Source organism: Oryctolagus cuniculus, chromosome 6 (assembly GCF_964237555.1).
Source record: "Oryctolagus cuniculus chromosome 6, mOryCun1.1, whole genome shotgun sequence".
Lineage (NCBI taxonomy): Eukaryota > Metazoa > Chordata > Mammalia > Lagomorpha > Leporidae > Oryctolagus > Oryctolagus cuniculus.
Window position 1 is genome coordinate 78415034 of NC_091437.1, and position 6508 is coordinate 78421541.

Consider the following 6508-nt stretch of genomic DNA (forward strand, 5'->3'; position numbering starts at 1 on the left):
TGGGAACCCAATTAGTTGAGCTATCACTGCTGCTTCAGGTTCTGTACTTGCAGGAAATAGAAACAGGAGCTGGAGCCAAGTATCAAATGTGGGTACTCCCATGTGAGATAGACACCTTAACTGGTGTGTTAACCATTAGGCTAAATGCCCCTTCTGTCCACTAAAGTTTTACAGTACCTCATATGTATTTCATGAACATAGAAAACATTAAAAATTTTTGTGATTGTTTTGCTTGGCAGAGGACATAACAATTACACAACTATCCTGAGCAAGTGTCACCATCCTCAGAGACTTGCAGTGATCACTATTGGCCAAGAGAGTGGAGGGACAGAAAACCCAGGCCAAGATTCAATACCAAAGCTCCAACTATGGTTCCAGTATTCACTGCATTGTGCCCAGTATGTTTGCATTCTCATTACACTAAGAATATTACTATTCCAGGTATTCCATGGAACATCAAGGACTGTGGAAAAATTAAGACACCTCAATACTCAATGTTTCAAAGCTTTATCCTGGTTGCATTTTATCATCAATTTCTATGCTCCTGGTACTTAAATCAAGGGAATAGTTTCACCAAAACTTCCAGGAGAAATAGCACATCCAGGGGCTGGCATTGTGGCACAGTATGTAGAGCTACCGCTTAGGATCCCAACATCCCATATGGGTGTCAATTCCTATACCAGCTGCCCCACTTCCAATCCAGCTCCTGCTAATGCACCTGGGAAAGCAACAGAAGTTGGCCCAAGTATTTGGGCCTCTATACCCACGTGGAATACCCAGAAGAACCTCCTGGCCCAGCCCCAGCCATTGCAGACATTTGGAGAGTGAACCCCCAGATGAAAGATCTCTCTCTCTCTCTCTCTCTCTCTTTCTCTCTTTCTCTCTCTCTCTCCTTGTGTGTGTTTATGTGTATGTGTCCTTTTCTCTGTAACTCTACCTTTCAAATAAATAAATAAATCTTTAAAAAAAATAGCACATCTACAAGCCATTAACATTGCTTCACATTCATTTGAGTGCATTTCTTAAAGCTTTTAGGACATTGAAGGGAAGAATACAAAGTTCAGTTTCCCAAATCAAGTTGAGCTGACAATGTGATTCTCTGCCAAACAGTTTTTGTCTGTCCTCATGCTTATTTCACTCTGCTGGAATCAGAATTCTTTGGTTCACCTGTGCTGAGGACAGATGGAACAAGAGACTCACAAGCAGATGGCATGGATTCCCAGGATACTGCAGCAAAACATGTGGCCATGGCCCCGACTCCCACTCTACCCCCATGAAGGGCAAAATGGGCAGTTGTCATCATAGGCCACTGGGTAAAGTCCTGTCCTCTCTCAAGTTGGCCAGCTCTACACAGACAGAGGGAACATCAACATGCCCTTGCAGGAATAGCAGGAAAGTAATTCAATTGCTAGCTAATTAACTCTGGCTCTGCCTGTACATTCTGGAGAGAGATGGTGGGGATTGGCAGGGATCAATCAGAAGGAGAGAGAGTGAGATTTGGGCTAGATGAGGCTGGATTTCAATCCATTGTCTCAAATACTCCTCTCTGCCTCCAAAGTAAGCACAAAACCTAGCCAGAACCACATGGCACTCAATGCTGCAAGACACACATGAGCTTCTGGAGTAAAAGGAAAGGAAGGGATGGTGAGCAGTCATTTTTTTTCTCCTGGACAGCCCATGGATAGAGACAGCTGATCACTGTAATCTCTGTGAAGCAAAGTGGACTGCAGCTTTCCCCCCTGCTCCATTTCCAACACTGTATCAGGCAACCTATACCTATGCGTTTGGAATAACAAGTGAAAGAGCACAGAAGAATGCTTATCTTATATTGCAAATTCTCTGTGTTCATGGCCATAGCCTCCAGGCAATCTATTATTTCAGAAAAGCCATTCTCAGTTCTTGAGAACATTGTGATATCTCTCCTTGTCACCTTGTGGCTTCCTGATCCCTGGCCCAACTCTGTTCTCAGCCATCAGTCCTTCTGCCCATAAATCAGCCTGAAATAGCTAAAGCCCTACTTTTCAGATTTTTCAGGACAAATCTATATGGGGTTGCTTTATGGAGAAAATGCTAGCAAGTGATTTAGACAAAGCTTTTTAGGCTTAGGCTTAGAATTATAGGCAGGTTTATACTCAGAGATGTTCGCAGTGGGAGATGAGTCTAAGGGGAATATCTATAGGGAAGCCTTTTTGCCAGCTGATTTCTCCAAGTCCTTTGTTGATTAAACTGACATCCAACTCAAGTTGTCACGGGAACCTAATGCTTCAATGCCCACAAGTTCCTCAGGGTGCCTTCAGGACATGGGTTCTCCTGCAGAAAGCACTTAAAACCACAGCAGCTAAAACTGAAGAGGGACTTTAAAGTTCATCCATCCAAACCCTTCATTTTACTGATTGGGAAACTGAGGCCAAGAGATATAAATGGACTTGCCCAAGTGCTGGCACTGTGGCATAGTGAGCTCAGCCTCTGCCTGTGGGCTAACATCCAATATGGGCACTGATCCATGTCCTGGCTGCTCCTCTTCTGATCCAGCTCTCTGCTATGGCCTGGGAAAGCAGTGGAAGATGGCCCAAGTGCTTGGACCCCTCTACCCACATGGAAGACCTGAAGAAGCTCCTTGCTCCTGGCTTTGGATAGGTCTAGCTCCAGCCATTGTGGCCATTTGGTGAGTGAACCAGTGGATGGAAGACCTGTCTTCCTGTCTCTCCCTCTTTGCCTATAACTGTCTCTCAGATAAATAAATCTTAAAAAAAATTAAGAAAGAAAGGGACTTGTGCAAAGTCACAGACTTAATTAGATTTTGTCTAGATTAGATATGGATTTGGTCTTTTTCATAGGAGTTGGAAGCTCCGTTCTCATTATCCACACATCATCAAACTCGAGTTCCGTTCAGTTGAGTCAGCTCCAGCTCTCAGCAGCAACTTGGCAGCACCTGGGAGAAGCAGAGAGAACCTGGCAGAGATTCCAGTCAACCCCTGCTTGCCAAGGTCAGGCAAGTTAGAAAGCTAGGTAAGAGCAGGCCCCAGAAGGTTGCACCTGTTTTTCCATTTTCTATTTTTTTAGATACCTATTGTTTGAGCCAATGTTTTCCCAAAATATGCTGTATTTTACTTCTGTCCTTTTAAGGTTTTCACCATGAAGTCGCTAAACTGTCAGCTAGATCACAACATCTTTCCTGATGCACTTAGTAGCCAGTGTGGATGAAGGAGCAAGTGGTATCTTTGACACCGAGCCAGGAATGCAGAAATGAGTGAGATTTGAAGACACTGACAAGTGGCCCAAGCAGCAAATATAGTTGGAAGGACAATGGACCAGATGTGAGCAATCCAGAAGAATAGGGAGTTCTCTGTTGAAACAGTGAGGCCTAGGAGACCCCACTGAGTGCCTCTAAGATGACCTGCTGGTGGTAATGGGTAGCTGTTTCTCACTCCATCGCAAACAAAGAGAGTGACATGAAAAGAAATAGGAACTGAGGTGAGGGGAGCTCAAGGACTGAATGGAACCTTTTAGAGTGAGTTTAAAACTAGTAAAGTGATTTTGAAGCTATTACCTTGGCTTTAAAACCTTGGGGCTTTAAATTTACAGCTGAGGTTGACTCAGGTCAAAGAGGCCAGGCCCAGGACCACATGGCTCCCACCTGGACCACAGACCGTGCCCCAGCTCTGCAGCTCAGCACTAAAGGCTGAGAATCTGTCCATTGAGGTAGTTCAGTTGTTCAGAACTAAGCAATTACTCTCTATTTCGCTCACACACACTTCAGTCCTTGGAGAGGAAACTTACATAAGAATAATGGAACAGGGGCCTGCATTGTGGCACAGCAGTTTAAGCATCCACCCGCTGTGCCAGCATCCCATATGGGTGCCTATTCCTGTCCCAGATGTTCCAGTTCCAATGCAGCTCCCTATTAAAGTGCCTAGGAAAGCAGCAGAAGATGGCCCAGGTATGTGGGCCCCTGCCACCCACATGGGAGACTCAGATGGAGTTCTAGGCTCAGCCATGGTGGCCATTTGGGGAGAGAACCAGTGAATGAAAGAACTCTCTTTCTCTCTCTTGCTCTCTCTCTCTCTCTCTCTCTCTCAAATAAACAAATCTTTATAAATAAATAAAAAATACAAAGAATAACAATTAATTCCATTTTCCTTAATTAGATTGTTCAATGTGCAGGGAAAAGAGATAACATTTAGGTAGTATTATATGCAATAGGTGGTTTTATAGTCACAATAAACCAGAGGCTTCCCAGACTGATGCCTGAGTCCCGCGTCCCTCATTCCTCCCCACATCCCCTTATCTCCTGACCTCACTGCTCTTCCTCCCTCCTTCCCTTCTCCCAACCTCCAACTTTCCAGCCAGCCTTGTTGCAAGGGAGGTGCCCCAGCCAGAGCCTGCATCATCCTGGGCCCTCGGTCCTTTAGGCACCCCTGGTGGCACCCAGCATCCAGGCCACCCTCTTCGGGCCTCCTGGGGTCTTCGGAGCTTGCGGCCGCTTCCTTGCCCAGATCATGCACAATTTGGCCTGGCTCGGCAGCAAGACTCCAAAGCGCCAGACAGGAAGCCTACTCTTCCGCAGCCTACTTGTAAACCTGTCAAGTCGGGCATCTGAGTCTTCCCCGTCGTGTGACACCCTTGAATCTTCTTATGCGGATCTCTGCATAGATCCCCCAGCCGTATGGATCCCAGATGGCAGAGAGACGTGAAGAGGCCATCCAGGCAAGCCTCCGGGTCATCCGAAGTGAGTGGTTTGCCATCAGAGGATTCCAGTGCTTGCCGGTGAGGCCGCTGGACCACAGCCCTGCCCTGAGCAACATCATCAACTCTGCAAACACCGCTCGGCTTGGAGGACGGGGGAGGAGGGGCAGCTGCGATGCCAGCGGCTCTCAGGAGAACAAAGATAATGATGGGATTTTATTCAAAATGCCATGGAAGTCCACCCATCCAAGCCCACCCTGTGCCCTGGCACAATGTGCCAGCTGGAGGAAGTTTACCCACAGGCAGAGCTCAGCCCCCAGCCTGATGTGTCTCAGCCCTGAGCAAAAGATGGAAGACTGAGCCCCCTGGCCCGGTCCCCCTCCTCTCTGACCCCCACTGAAAAGACTGCTAAGGAGCATGGATGCCTGGACATTCTGGAGAGCTACTAGAGGGAAGCCAGTGCAGCTCCCGGGGGCATGGAGAATCTCACTAGCGCCCCACGAGTCAAGACTGTGAAAAAAGAAGAGGAGCAGGGTCTGGTCCTGATGAATCAGTGCCAGCGGCTCCTGGCTGTCTGTCCATGCCTTGCAGTGTGATTCTGCCCAGCCTCAAGAATCACACTGGTGTGGCCCCAAGACAAGGATGTGGCTATCCACAGCAAGCAGGGGGCCCTGAACAACACTGAGCCTGTGTCCTCTGCTCAAAGTCCCTGTGTCCTGATGAGAAGGAGAACATTCTGGACAGGAACCACCACGGGCTGACTGCAGGTTACTCCAAGGCCTGCCTTCTACAGACTGCAGACAGAAAACACCAAGATCTCAGGTAGGTCTTCCCCGAAACAGTGGTGGCCCTGTTGACAGGCAAGTTCAGCAACATCAGGGAGAACTTGGCATCATGGACTGCAGATACCCCTACGAGGATGAAGGCAGCCCCTGGAACAGGATTCTGAGACCTTCCTGCTACAGAGCCCCACTGTGCCCTGTAGCCTGGACAAGAGAAGCATCCTCAATGCCCACTGTGAATTCTCTTCTGACTGGGGGCCCCGCATGTGCTGTTTCATCAAGTTGCTGCCAACGACTACCCAGCCTATTCTACCCTGGGATGTTCTTTGTGAAAGGTGACTACAACTTCTGTGAACTTCTGCACGTTGCAAGACTGTCAGTCCATGAACCATGAGGCCTTCAAAGCTGGGCTGAGGACCTTCGGTCAGTTGTTCCAGGGAGCAGAGCAGGCAGCAGCTCTGCAGCTGGCTGCAGGAGTCTGAAGGTGGCCACCCGCCTCAGGCCTGCCAGGGCCTTTGCTGGCAGGGCCTGGGCACCAGCTGCCTGTGAGCCTGCAGGGCTGAAGGCCTGCTGGAGGCTTCAGGTGCTATCTGAGATAAAGAGGATATGGTGATCCTGTCTATCTGCCCTGATTCCCTTTGTCTCCCTCCAGTCACACTTTGTGTTCTGTGACCTGGTGCCCCATCCCTGCTCCCACCTCCTCCCTTTGAAGGGCCCAGACTGTTGATTAGTTCAGTTGGGTGACTGCCAGCTCAAAAGAGTGTTTGGGGCCAAAGAAAGAAAGGGTCGTAAAAAATGAAATGATTTGCAAGAGAAAAGAAAATGTGATTTGATGAATGACTGAAAGAAAACACTAACGAGAGAGATGCCATCCCCAAAATCCAGGAGCTGAGATAATTGGTGTACGCAGCTCCATCTGGAGGCTCAGTTCACAGAGCTATGAGAACGTACACAGGACTGAAAGCCCTGAGCCTTACCACTTAAGGTTAAATATTCCTGGAGAAATCACAAACGTGGTGAGGCAGAAGGAGAGCAAAATC

General features: G+C 48.2%; 1 pseudogene; it reads left to right on the top strand.

The window, feature by feature from the left end:
- The first annotated feature begins 4499 nt into the window (after positions 1–4499).
- Positions 4500–5950, top strand: LOC127490782 (M-phase inducer phosphatase 2 pseudogene; annotated as a pseudogene).
- Positions 5951–6508: the final 558 nt, after the last annotated feature.